General features: G+C 39.0%; 1 protein-coding gene across 1 annotated transcript in view; it reads right to left on the reverse strand.

Annotated features, from left to right (window-relative positions):
* LOC106642094 (UBA-like domain-containing protein 2) overlaps positions 1–15,308 on the reverse strand; it is a 36,988-nt gene that overhangs the window by 6,991 nt on the left and 14,689 nt on the right. The gene's annotated exons all lie outside the window — the stretch shown is intronic.

The raw sequence follows: 15,308 nt of genomic DNA on the forward strand, positions 1-15,308 counted from the left end.
TCATACAATTCGATGATCGATCCGATGAGGAGTCGAAGTGTCAATGGATTGTGTGTACAAAGGCAAGACATTCTTGTGAAAAAAATTGAAATCCAGTTAGGTGAGACATTAAAATAAAATAAAAGTACATAGAGAGCCGAGGCGTTACCGTCAGTCAGTGATAACCCACGCATCGTGCTTATTGTTATGTATACTTTGGATCAACGAAAAATCGCCTTTTTTATTGGCGATTACTAGCCGCGCAAATGTCACTCTATGCCCCGATTCGAGAGTACATATTAATATATAGAGCAATAACAGTACTTAAGTATAGTGAAAGGCTATAATATACAATACGCGTTTGCATGTTACACATTATATATGTTATATGTGAGACGCGACTGTTACTGTATAAGCATCGAGTACAATTGTAACCGAGGGAACGACGATTTCTATTAATAATTGTGCAAACCTGATTATATACTCATCGAAGAAAATACCTATATACTTATCGGACCCTTGTCGAATGATCAATCGTGAGGTTGTATACACGTGACGACAGCCGGCAAGGGTCCAAGTCCACACGCGGAAACTCTGCACCACCATTCATGGTTTTTTTTTTTTTACTTCTATAAATACAAATACTTCACACTGGCTAACTTGGTTTTACATTTCCAACATACGAGAAGATTGTATGGTTTGCGTTTTGTCAAAAGAAGCAAGAGCACGTTTGAATAAATAATGAAGTTGTTTAAACAGCGGAAAAAGGGAAGGGCCTTCATTGTTTGATGGCTTTGTCGAGTAAAATGCTTCGAACTCCTGACTTTTTCAAGGTCGGTTCCTCTACACCCCCGCCCCCCTTGTGTAACCTTAGCAACCCTTCCTACCCATCACTCTTCTTCATACATAATATTATGTTGTGGTGTTGATGTGCTCGTATCAAACATTGTATACGAATTGCGCGAATGTAATTGGCCATCCACGCGAAGCGCTCAATCCTTCCGAGTAGACCATATTAATTTATGATGTATCATCGGTAGAGGTGGTGTATACCTATTTGTGTTACGAGAGAGAGAGAGAGAGAGAGAGCGATGACAATGATAACACACGAGGCGTGCGCGTGTAAACAAACGATAATGCGCAAAAACGACTCCGAGAGCAGAAGAGAGAGAGAGTCGTGGAAAAATGTTAAGTGTAGATGGGGAAAAAAAAAGGTTAAACGAGAGAGAGAAGCAAGGAAAGCCGGAGAAACCGGAATGTACACATATACATATACATAAATGTACGGGTGTTGCGTATACATACATACAAACGTATACCCATATATATATATATATATATATATATATATATATATATATGTATCTACACAGTACTGACAGTACACCACAGAGAAAGAGAGAGATACCAGGAGAAGGAAAAGGAGGAGGAGGAGGGAAGGAGTCCGAGTGTCTGCTGTTACTGCGTATATGTATACATACGTATCGGAGATAGAGAGAGGTCGTTCAACCACAGCCCTCCTGACGTCACCGTGTGTTTTGTACACACACGCGCGCGCACATATATATATCCACACATAACACGTATAACTTTTACACGAGATACACCTACCTCGCATGATTATATATATATTATATATATACACACTGCGGCATCGGGGCAACGGCGGGGAGTGCATATGCACATAAATATTATTATAGGGACCATTCAAGCAGAGAGACAACAAGAATGCCATAAAACCTATTATTACCTGTCGCGCTTTTTACGTGTATAACACGCGAATGATAAAATTTATTAATTTTTTTTTCAGCAAAATTACAAGCCTTTGTCGACTCGCACGAGATAACGAGGCTTTCGGCCCTATACGATCTATATACAATAACCCAATTGGTAAAAGTATATACTTTTCCAAGGTATTGACAAGTATACGTACTGTTTTTGTTTTTTTTTTCCTTTTTTTCACACCTTTCATTTTAGGTCCAACGTGGAAAGGAATGTACATGACGTTCACATTATACGTGAAAAAGGTACACGATAACGAATGAAAAACGTATAATAATAATGCATCGACGCAACCGCGCAATACCCCGGCGCTTCGAAAGAGTTTAAGTAAGTATATCCCAACAAGATTGGGATTTGCTTTTCGGGTCAGTAGAAACAGTCGTTTACGGCCGGACGATGACAGCGCCGAGATGGGTAAGCCGATAAGGGACTCGCTGTACCACCACCACACACACATGCCGGTCTCAAACAAGTGGGAAAAAAAGTCCCAATCGTTCCGAAAGAGCGATGCTATATACTTACTGAGTGTTACGCGCGTAAACGCCTCCCAATTACCGTACCTAATCCGAACGGAGGGGTGTGGGCGTTTAGAGTTTCACCGATGGACACGTATAGACAGAGTGTCGAGGCTGATTGAAATTTTCGAAATGATTTGACGCTGCTGTCGGCTCGGTGGACCGAGTGATTGATGCAATTTTTGTCATTGGGAGATAGAGCGAAATTGACACGGGATGCCGTTTGACTTAGTGCCATTTTTTAGGGCACAGAATATTGAAGAGAAAAAAATTGGTGCTAGTTTTTCGGGAGTCGGGTTAAGTAGCTCAACTTTGTTTTGTTCTACTTTATGGTGACTTATCATTGAAAGCTTTCGGTTATGGAAATAAGCACTGCAGGCTATAGTGAAGTTCAAGTTGACGCAAGAGAAAACTCGCGAGTGAAACCATACGATTCTAGATTGATTGGTGCTGGGCTCAAGGTCAGCAATTTTGGTTTTTGAATATATCTTGCTACTGTATATATAAATTGTACAGAAGTGACATTTTGTTCTTGCACTGGGTTAGTGATGGATATTATAAGTAGAAATTTAAGATGGACATCTTTGGATGGATTTATCGATGTATCATCATGTATCGACCAGACAAATTACCATTACCAAATATATTGTGACAGCGGAGCAATGTTTATCTGGGATGCCTTTACGCGTGGTAATTTTGTGATCTTTAAATTGGATGAATTGGATCTGTGCACGGTGGTATAATGGTGAGAAAGAATTGCACGTTGTTGTTGTTGTTTATTTCACTCTAGTTGATTCAAATGCACTGTGGAGACACAAGATGCACTACGACGATAAGATCTCAGAGTTCATCGGCTTAAGCCAACCATCACAACTTTTCATCAATAATTCTCGAACTCTATTTTTTTTTCTCTTGCATACATAAATAATTTTTATCGTTATACTTCACACCATTTGCTCTGGACTATCCAAAGCTCCATTATTCTTTTTTCTTTTTTTGGTGATAAAATAAAACTGAAAAGAAAGCAAGGCCCACACAAACATGTAATTTTTTATTAGGTTTCTTAACACGAATTGAATTGAATCCAAATCACAAGTTGCTCCACCACAAATTTTTCATGTAAAACGTGACACGTTGGACCTATTTATTCTTTGGATTTGTGTTTAACGGCCCCACAAACCCCTTTTACACGTTGTCTCTTTTGAAATTTTTCGATCTTGTACGTATGCGCTGACTACAACCGCGAAAGAAACGGAAATCAATATCGATAATTTTTCAATAGTGCTAATACCTTCTTTTCATTAACCGATATTTCATGCTCCGATTTTGAATGATCGACTATCAAAGGAAGAACAACTGTTTTACCCAATACTTAAATTTCAAAACACGAGCCTCATAAACCTTACAAACAAAATCATTCAGCAACACGATGGTAATGGTAACCAGAAGAATATTCTTACACGACAAGTAAAACGCGGAATAATATACTTATACATTTCATCTCGGATCCCTCGCCATCTGTAACATACTCAACGAGTTTTTATTTACGATCAATACATGTGTACCTCTCTTGTACATCCAACACGCGCGTGGCACCCACACACATGTCCTAATATACACTCGTACGATTTTTGGCACGTGGCTTTATCGGAATGCCGGGACCGACCGAGAATAGTAATGTACCTACACCACCTATACATATATACATATATAAGAAGCTTCGTCGCAGGCCCTTGCTCTTCTTCTCTCCTCTCGTTTCTTCCGTATACATACAACACACATCTATCATACGCGTCTACATATACATACGTATGTGACACAAAAGGTACAAGTGTCCTAACGTGAGTGTGTACGTGCGCGTGAGAGCGATATTTCTGGAGGTTCTCGCGGATTTCGACCTCCTCGGCAGCCTCTGTGTATAAATATGTATACGAGAGCACGCAAGAACACACCGCTCCCCGGAGGTTTTCTTTTTCTTTCTTCGATTTGTTTTTTCGGGAGGGTGGCGTGGGCGAGGCTGAGGCCATTTCTTTCGAAAGTCGAAAAGCCACTGGAATCGGACCGAGGGTTTACTTCTTGGGGGAGGGGGCGTGTATCGATTTGCCTATAATTGGGACGTTTTTTACAGTCACGCGCGTGTCCGTGTGTGTTATACCTATACGCGGTTTTTCCGTGTTGGCGAGGTAAGAACATTTTAATCGCGGAGTAATACACGCGCGAAACTTTTTTCAACTTTGTCATTAGCATCGAGAAGTTTATCCATATGATATTCAATCTGATAACGCATAAAACGCATTTGTACGTACATTTTCGTTTCTCATGGAAATTCATTTGTTTGCTCAAGTAGGTACCCTATACTGAATGTATAAACAGGAGAGTTTTATCGGGTTGATGCAAGAAGGTGCCATCTCACGCTATATCGTACAAGCAAGGAAGTGGTACATCTTGCAACATTATATAATGCGTGTGAAGTAATTTTTGTTTCCGAGGGGTCATTCACTCAGCGGTTGGCTTGCCGTTCGCGAGGTCAAGGATAAAATTATTCCATGGAAAAAAAGCGTGGATCAGCGATATTTTAGACGAAAATATTGAGTTGTTTCCACGATTTGTCGGGAAATGCTGTATCTAACGACGCGGGGAAAAAAAAAATTGCATACCCCATTTAAATAATCAATTATAATGAAATAACCACCAATGGCAATGACAAGAAAAACCTTTGAAATGATTTGAAAATTGTTAGGCCACGGTGGCGTACAGTTTTTCGTTGAGCTGCTCCCACACCTAAAGTCCAACTTTCTTTCTTTCAAGTGAAAACAAAAAAAAAGGCCACTTTAACACTCGATGCAACGCCAATTGTGAGGGGAGAGATAACAACGTAGCAAAATCGAGAGGAAAACTTCCAATGAAATAAAAAAAAGGCCCTCGTTTGGTGATTTTATAAAGAGATCATCACACACACGCAAGCAAAACTTTGTCCAATAGAGCGCATATTATTCATTGGTACAGCTTCCATTGACTCTCATACGTGGGTTTGCAATGCATGTCTGCGATGTTTCCCTACAAGTGTAAACATAAACAACGCTCGCATTTTCCAACTTTCAGTTGAATGGAAATTGAGGGTTCGCGAGGTACAATTTGTTAATGTACGACTAGCAAGAAAATAACACGTGCATATATATATATATTTATCGTTTACCCATCTAATCATTGTCCGTTTCGTTGTTTGTTTGCTTCGTGCCGTTGGCCTTGATATATGCACACGCCGCGAGTTGAACTTGCGACCGAGTCGTATGTACTATTAGGTTTTTTTTTTTTGCACTCGTAAAGCGAGACATTTTTTGCAAAATGTTTTGCAATGAACTCTACGACTCCCCCGTAAAATAACTGATTCAAAATAATGATTTTTCAGCTTATAACTCACTTTAGAAAAGTTTTTCTCTCTGTGAAAATGTGATTTGTGTGTAATACATTAATTTTTTTAGTCAGTTTCTACTGTTTTCGCGCAAATACATCTTCATAATTGATTAGATATTATGCAGCATATGGCAAGAGCACAAAGAGTCGTTAAGTTGACACTGTCACTATTGTCATAATATTATATTCCCTGCAGTTGTAGATCGTGTAAACAGATTTATATAAATGAACTTTCTTGATGCTTTGATCCAAGCAACACAAAATTTTTGCGTATAAATAAGAGCGTCCCGTAACATTTGTGAGTGAATGTCCCTTGTGAAAAATGACGTACAAGGAAGTTTGAAGGGGAAAAAAAAAAAGTTCTTTCACACGCGTACACGCTCGCGTATCCGGAAAGGCAATTTAATCGAGGCATTATTTTTTGTTCTACCCATGACACTTGATCTACCATCGTGATATTAAAACTGATGCTTCCCTGGAGCTAAGGGAAGAAAAGTTAGGAAAATGCTTTCGTCGAGAGAAATTAAATTCGATTTTTCACATAGCTTCCTTGGGTACGCTCTCGTCCATCCTCTTGGAACAAATGAGAGACGACGGGAGGGAAAATGCGTTGGCTTTCCAAGTCCAATACATTTTCACTTCTCACTATTTGTATACTGTTACGTCGGCGCAACGTATTATTTGAGCCTAAGCTTTCGCTCAATAGCTCGGGATTCACACTGGGCGCGTAGGTGGGACGCGGGGTTAAAAGGGTAATTCAACTTAAAGACGCGTTACTCAAAAAAGGGTACGATTGCCTTCACGCGACTAAGATTGACTGCTGTGCAATATTCCGATGCACTTGCTCGCGGTTTTCTTTTGTCAAGAGCGGTGTATACCTCGTTCACGATCTAAAAACAGTTAACACCGTCACAAGTAAGGATATCGTATGTAATTTGACCTTGAAACATTAATATCACGGTAAGCATTTGCCTTAACTCAATTGTTCGTTGTTATTCTAATAGTATTATTACCACGGAGGGCAACGGATTGTCCTTGGCTAATTTGATATTACCAATGACCGAAGGATGCCAATACTGTGGCGAGTAATGGCGTTCGCGAAGAACACTTTATACTGAAGATTAATTTGTTATTACCGGTGACCGAAGGGTGCCAATACTGTGGCGAGTAATGGCGTTCGCGAAGAACACTTTATACTGAAGATTAATTTGTTATTACCGGTGACCGAAGGATGCCAATACTGTGGCGAGTAATGGCGTTCGCGAAGAACACTTTATACTGAAGATTAATTTGTTATTACCGGTGACCGAAGGGTGCCAATACTGTGGCGAGTAATGGCGTTCGCGAAAAACACTTTATACTTCCCGGTGATCCGCGGGTATGAATATGGCGTTCGCGCAAACGAAAACACTTTACACTTCCCGGTGATCCGCGGGTATTAATATGGCGTTCGCGCAAACGAAAACACTTTACACTTCCCAGTGATCCGCGGGTGCCAATACTAAGGCGAGTAATGGTATTCGCGCAAAAGGAAACACTTGGTCAAAAGAAAGAATATGATATGTTGTCACTTACTTTTATTTAAACGCGAAAGTTGTTATACAAACGTTGAACCAGCGTGAATGCAAGTCGCTCTCGAGGAAGATCAAGTGGCAGTAGAGACGGACTCTGGCAACCAGTTGATCTTACGAGGGTGGTAGCGAAATTCGACAGTGTCCTCGCTTCGCAGAAGACTGGGTTGTAGCAGAGTCGGGCTCTCACTACTCAGTCTACTTCGAAGGGTATCGTCGGATTTCGCGTGCCGAATTGAAGTGGTTTACCTCGCTTCGCAGTAGACTGGGTTGTAGCAGAGGCGGACTCTTACTACTCAGTCCACTTTGAAGGGCTATCTTCGAGCCGAGTCGAGTCGAGTCAAGCTCTGAACTACGAACTGCAAACTGATTTTCCTCTGGGCTTACGGGCCTTTTTATTGCGAGAAGCGGACCTCGGTCACGCGCTGGCTCGAAAAACGCAGGAAAGCTTGCCGGGGGAAAATTTTTAAGAAAAGACAATAGCCGAAAATCTAATTGGCTAGAACTGCTCTAGTTTAGCCACTCAGAAATTGGCACATCCCACATCCGGCTTGTTCTCCTCTGTGCGTCAAGAGAAGGGAAGGTGATTCACTTACTCATGCCCTTCCTTTCTCTTTTACATCAAAAGTTTACAGAATTTCATCATAACTTAATATTAATGTTAAGGTGTAATATTAACAAGTTTTAGCTAATAGTAGCCATTGTTCGCCCATTAAATCGAACCCAATGCAAAAAGAGCGGTGAAAATCGCTTAATATTCAGGTTTGATTGAATAAGTGTTCGGTACTTTAAAATATTAATAATAGTTTTAGTAGTAGTAAATAATTGTAATAATTGCTAGTTTTTCCGCTGTACACGTGAGCATGATCGGACTGGTAAATTATCATGAATAATTATTTAACAGTAGCGGTTTCTTTGGTTAAAACACGGACAGTAGTAGGAGTTCGTTGCGACTTATTATATTGTTAATTTACTTGAATTTACCAGTAATTTCCATTCATTGTTAGTTGTGAATGTATTTCAACATGTTAGTAACATTTCATCAACTATGGGTTTTTCTGTTTGTCGTAAGAGAGGAAGTCGGATCAGGGTGCCCTGGGGAATCGGGAATTCCGTTACCCGTGTTGGGGCAAGAGTGCGAACTCTCTCGACATCTCTGCGTCAGGAAAAGGGGGAAGTGCCATGACTTTCCCGTTGTCCTTTACATTTGAAACGGTGACAGTTTTTAACAAGATTACAATTGAGGCTATTGCAGTATGTTTATAAAATTGTTGACGTGATACAAAAGGGTTGTACAGTGGACCATGAGCCTGCGAACATGAATGGTAAAAATAGGATAATTCTTTGAAGGTTACTAAAGTTGTGTACCAAATTTGTTATAGTTAATATGTAATGTAGTTGTTTGCTAGTAATGTAGTACGTACTGGTTGTTTGTGATGATTCTGGCTTGTAATATTTTCGCTTATTTCTATGCATTAATTCTAAGCTATCCTAATGTTCAACCTTATGTTTATCTAACATTATATCTGAATTTAATATTTCAGTTCAACTGTTCCCAGTTAAACTTTTGTATCGATGGTTGTAGAAAAGTATTTTATTTTGCATTTCCGGTCAGCGTGGGCCAGCGTGCATGTAAGTGAATCATGCATGGTCGTAGTACCTTAGCTACGAGCATTAGGTGATTCACCTCTATGCAGATACACATTGGCCCCTGCGTTTTGTATTTTAAAATCGGCACGGAAAGATTTGAAGCAAGAGGAAAAAAAATTAATGTGGATACACCGATGTTACACCCCCCTCCTAAGACTGGTACTAGGGCTTTCGGTGTAAACAAAGAGGTCTAGGAACAGTTCGCTGAGTATTAACAACTTATTTACCTAGTTTACAATTAAATCTACGTTTCACAGTTAGTTATTCTTATTTATCGATGACTTATATCTATTCATTGGCCCGCATTTGCCCAGGGTGCCTCAAGGTATGAAAAAACAATGAGGGACTCTGTGGTGTCGGGAAAACAGTAACCAAAACCTTCACCAGGACCAATGCTATATCTAAGTTTAGTAACGCTTATACTAAAAAAAAAAAAAAAAAAAAAAAAAAAAATGTGATTTTTTGTATACATACAGGGTTGCGCTCCCCCTATCACCCCCCTCCTAAAACTGGTACTAGGGCTTTTGACAAAAAGATCTAGAAGCAGTTCGCTGAGTAAATTGTATTACCTTTTACTGGCTACTAGTGTTACTCATATAGAAACCGCATGTTTCTTTACACTAAATTTATTGCAGTATTGCGAATTGAAGGAGTCTTGTGCTTTTATTAATAATTATTAATAAATTGATTTAATTTTATTTAATGTTGCTTATACTTATGTTTTTTAATATGAACAAAGTTAATTAAGCATGAAAGGTTTTCGTTCGTTGCGATCATTCAGGTTTTAAGATAATATTTAGTTAAAGGCAATGGTTTTTACTTGACTTCAAATGTGCTTGAGTTTGGATAAGGGAGTAAGGTAGTGTTATATTGTGACGTAGGTTTGCAACATTTTCGATTTACACTCGTAGTAAATTTTTCCCTTTAAATTTTGGGTTCGAAGTTTAGTTTTTTTTTTGAACACATGGCACTTTCAATTATGTAGACCATCGCCTGCAGCTTAGTACCTTACGTGTTTTCCAACCAATTTGTGTTTTTGATTTGATTATCATCTTAAGTTTATAAGCTCTGGCTATTACCCAGTGGATGATGATCAATATTTGTTGTAGTTGTTATGGTTTTTTTTTGTAAAACCCAAGATTTGCTATGGCTTATTAGCTAGATGAATTATGCGACTAGCGCACTCATCAATTTCTTCTTGTGTTGGGATCGCTGTACGAGAACGAAGCTATCGCAAAATTCTTGATCGTATTAAAACACTTGATAAAGGAAAAGAGGAGTTAGAGAAAGGATACTCGCACGAAATATTAAGAGAGAGAGAAAAAAAAAGAAAAACAAAAATTGGAACTACTATTTTCATCCTTCAGTTCGCTTATACTTATTGTATTAAATTATTTTAACTATTCGTAAGTAATTATTATTATAAAACTATAACATATTTACGCTGTAAAACGGTTTTTCATTAAACAATGTTTTTTTGTGTATCGTTGTATACATCTGGTTGTTCAGTTATACAAAAAAAATGAATAAATAATAATTTAACAACAGTTATCCGTATACAATTTAAAGGTTATAACTAAAGTAAGCCTTAATTTATTCGCAATGTAAATTTGTATCGTCGCTTAAACTTGATGTGGTCTTGGTTCGTTTTTTGCCGTATATTTCTTCTGAGCTTCTTATATTGTAGGTTTGCTGGTAGGTTATGTATCTTTACTTCTGGAGTGTAACTGGCTTCTGCTTGGTTATTGCAATTCAGCATGGTGAATAAAGATTTTCCTAATTTTGTTTCATTTTGCTTGTAGTACGTATTCTGCTTTACACCTATTGTTATATTTTTGACAATGTGGTCATATTTTGCATTTTGAGTTGTCTCGTTCCTAGCTGACCGATTTACTTGCAAATCATCGTTCAAGTTTTCATGATTTATGTCAGTTTTAAAATTTTTAGTTGTTTTGGGTGGGTACTTATTATGGTCTGATTTTATATCGTCGTTCAGAGATTTTGATTCCTTAAATATTGAAATTCTTGTACTATTTAGTTTAGATTCAAAAATTTTCAAATGACAAGCGATTGAGATGTCTACTTCAGTTTTAATCTTGTTGAATAATCTGTCTCCTGGATTTTTAGTCCTTCGTTTAACTGAGGTACGTGATATTTTCTTGCTGTTATTCCTATTAAGAATGTTTGATTTTCCACTTTTGATCAACATTGTGCCTACATTTATTGGCTGATTTCTTGTAAGGTTTTTATGTGCGAAATTTTTCTTTAAAAGGTTTTTACTGTTAAGTCTTTCCCTTTTATAAACTTTTAGCGATTCTATGGACATTTCTTCTTCTACTATTTGGTTTATACTGGCAGGTTCGCTGTCTTTGGGTTTTGTATCAATAAGTTGCGTTTCATGTTTTAATAGTTGGACTGGATGACTTTGGCTAGTGTTAATTTTTATGCTGACTGTTGTTAAGGAATTCGAAATATTGTTAGTTGACGTCGAAAGAATTTCTTTCTGGCACTGTGTAGATAATTTCTGTTCGACCATTTCACGGTTATCTAAGTGGACAAGGTCTTTGTAAGCGGTAGATTTAAGTTTTTCTTCGTTGTTGCAAATGTTTTGGTTGTTTTCTTGAGTGTACTTGATATTAGGAAAACTGTTGTATCCTTCGTAATTTGTGTCATACGTTTCTTCCATCAGAACATTTTTGGTTGGACATGGTGAGTAATAAGGCGTGTTGTGAGCAAAACGATTGCCTGTATTATTCTGTAGTTTTACAGACTTGTTATATCGTGAATAGTCGATATTTTTGCTACATTTGTTCCTTCTAGGAGCAATATAAATATTTTTAGGTATGGCTAACGTTTGTTCTGTTGGACAGTCTGGAGCAATATGCCCAGATTGATGACACAACCGGCACGTAATTTTATTTAGTTGACATTCATTGCTCGTATGCCCTAATTTCTTGCAAATAATGCAGATGTGCTGAGGGTTTACCCAATATAAGCAGTTTGTAGCTATGTGTCCAAGATTGCCACAAATTTGACATTTGACTTTGCACTGGTTTGTATTGTGGTTTGAACTTTTGCACAGCTCGCAATGTCTCTGCTGGGGCTTGTATAAGAAGCAATCGATAGCAAAATGTCCTGCCTTATAGCATAGTTGACAAGCTGACCATTGTATTTTGCATCGTTGGCTTATGTGTCCCTTTTTACCGCACAATTCACATTGACTCGTAACCATATTTGATATGTTTGTGTTACGTTTTACTAATGCAGTAGTTCGTATCCTTGGATACATGTTTTGGTCTTCGAAATTCCTGCTTGGTTCAGGAATATCATAGTAAGCTTTACAGCTTTTTCTATTTTCATTTTGTTCCAGTCTTGCTCCACGAATTTTAAGGGTGTGCTGATAATTATTTTTGATATCATCTCTGAATTGGCTTACTGTTTCCGCGGGAGCGTATATTGTTTCAATATAATTTTTCAAGTCCTTGATTGTATTAAATGAACGATTAAACAAGGCTGTTCGCGCTTCACCAAATAGTCTACTCTTTATCATTTTAGTAAAATTGTGTTCATCGGCTTCATTTATAATTTCTTTTGCATCATCGCAACCGTCGAGAAACGCGCCTAATGGTATATTTTTGCCGTTGTATTTTGGTATCAAGCATAACGCGTCTCCGAAAGTAAAGTTTTGAGCCATTTTAATTTCAGCGAAAAAGATTTTTTTTTTTTTTTTTTTTTTTTTTTTTTTTTTTTTTAATTGAACTGGTAAATCTTAATTTTTAATTTTTACTTTAACAGTTATAATAAGTAGGGACTTCTATACGCCCATACTCGTTAACTTCTTTATATTTTTCGTTATTTAGGACTATCTTAGAACAAGCTCGACAACCAAGTGCTATTCGAGTAGATAGTAATTGTTTCAAAAACGTCGAACAAGTAGTTGCTTGCGGGGATTTATCTTGAATCATAACATGAAAATACGTAGTTTGTATATAGTTGAACTTGTTTTCAAGATTTTGCAAACACTCGCCGCAGCTCCAGCTTTGCGTGTTTGGTTTAAAAAAAATGGGCGGATGATTTGGCTTTCGAAATATACAGGTTATTTTCTTCAACATACTCGTGGATTCGAAAAAATTTCCTATTTTATCAGATGGATCGCCACGGTAAGGCATTGCGGATAAAAAAAAAACAATTGTTAATCTAACAGTCATTTAAGAATAGAATTCATAACCTTTGAATGTATATTTTTACTCCCGGTTTACCGCTGGGATAAAAGCTGCGAAGCAAAAAGGTAGAATAAGTAAAAATAAAAGAAAAAAAAAAAAAAAAATGTAATGCTCGGTTACTTGACCACTCAGTCGACTCTCAACAAAACAATGCGATTGTAAGGTGTTCCGTCACACGTATCTTGCCAGAGCGGCTCGAATACGGTTTTGTGTACTGAGAATGGAAAATAATGGAGTTGCTAGACTCAGCAGCTATCCGCTCAGTCAGCTCTTAACAAAATAATGCGCTTCAGAGACACTGTGAAGCGCTCCGGCGCACGTATTTTGCCAGAGTAGCCTTAATACGGTTTGCGTGCCGAGGATAAGAAAAAGTTAAAGTTGATAGACTCAGCAGCTATCCGCTCAGTCGGCTCTTAACAAAATAATGCGCTTCAGGGACACTGTGGAGCGCTCCGGCGCACGTATTTTGCCAGAGTAGCCTAAATACGGTTTGCGTACCGAGGATAAGAAAAAGTTAAAGTTGATAGACTCAGCAGCTATCCGCTCAGTCGGCTCTTAACAAAATAATGCGCTTCAGGGGCACTGTGGAGCGCTCCGGCGCACGTATTTTGCCAGAGTAGCCTAAATACGGTTTGCGTACCGAGAATAAGAAAAAGTTAAAGTTGATAGACTCAGCAGCTATCCGCTCAGTCGGCTCTTAACAAAATAATGCGCTTCAGGGGCACTGTAAAGCGCTCCAGCGCACGTATTTTGCCAGAGTGGCCTGAATACGGTTCGCGTGCCAAGGATAAAAAAAGTTCAGAAAAAAAAAATATAGTAAGAACGCGAGAAAAGAAGGTAGTACCCGATAACCGTGCAGTACTACAGGACCAGTGACATCCCTCCGGAGCCTCCAAAATTTCTATGTTACGTCGGCGCAACGTATTATTTGAGCCTAAGCTTTCGCTCAATAGCTCGGGATTCACACTGGGCGCGTAGGTGGGACGCGGGGTTAAAAGGGTAATTCAACTTAAAGACGCGTTACTCAAAAAAGGGTACGATTGCCTTCACGCGACTAAGATTGACTGCTGTGCAATATTCCGATGCACTTGCTCGCGGTTTTCTTTTGTCAAGAGCGGTGTATACCTCGTTCACGATCTAAAAACAGTTAACACCGTCACGAGTAAGGATATCGTATGTTATTTGACCTTGAAACATTAATATCACGGTAAGCATTTGCCTTAACTCAATTGTTCGTTGTTATTCTAATAGTATTATTACCACGGAGGGCAACGGATTGTCCTTGGCTAATTTGATATTACCGATGACCAAAGGATGCCAATACTGTGGCGAGTAATGGCGTTCGCGAAGAACACTTTATACTGAAGATTAATTTGTTATTACCGGTGACCGAAGGGTGCCAATACTGTGGCGAGTAATGGCGTTCGCGAAGAACACTTTATACTGAAGATTAATTTGTTATTACCGGTGACCGAAGGATGCCAATACTGTGGCGAGTAATGGCGTTCGCGAAGAACACTTTATACTAAAGATTGATTTGTTATTACCGGTGACCGAAGGATGCCAATACTGTGGCGAGTAATGGCGTTCGCGAAAACGAAAACACTTTACACTTCCCGGTGATCCGCGGGTGCCAATATTAAGGCGAGTAATGGTATTCGCGCAAAAGGAAACACTTGGTCAAAAGAAAGAATATGATGTGTTGTCACTTACTTTTATTTGAACACGAAAGTTGTTATACAAACGTTGAACCAGCGTGAATATAAGTCGCTCTCGAGGAAGATCAAGTGGCAGTAGAGACGGACTCTGGCAACCAGTTGATCTTACGAGGGTGGTAGCGAAATTCGACAGTGTCCTCGCTTCGCAGAAGACTGGGTTGTAGCAGAGTCGGGCTCTCACTACTCAGTCTACTTCGAAGGGTATCGTCGGATTTCGCGTGCCGAATTGAAGTGGTTTACCTCGCTTCGCAGTAGACTGGGTTGTAGCAGAGGCGGACTCTTACTACTCAGTCCACTTTGAAGGGCTATCTTCGAGCCGAGTCGAGTCGAGTCAAGCTCTGAACTACGAACTGCAAACTGATTTTCCTCTGGGCTTACGGGCCTTTTTATTGCGAGAAGCGGACCTCGGTCACGCGCTGGCTCGAAAAACGCAGGAAAGCTTGCCGGGGGAAAATT

Source organism: Copidosoma floridanum, unplaced genomic scaffold (genome assembly GCF_036245765.1).
Source record: "Copidosoma floridanum isolate Cflo_tuat_1 unplaced genomic scaffold, Cflo_Japanese_pri ptg000032l, whole genome shotgun sequence".
NCBI classification, from domain to species: domain Eukaryota; kingdom Metazoa; phylum Arthropoda; class Insecta; order Hymenoptera; family Encyrtidae; genus Copidosoma; species Copidosoma floridanum.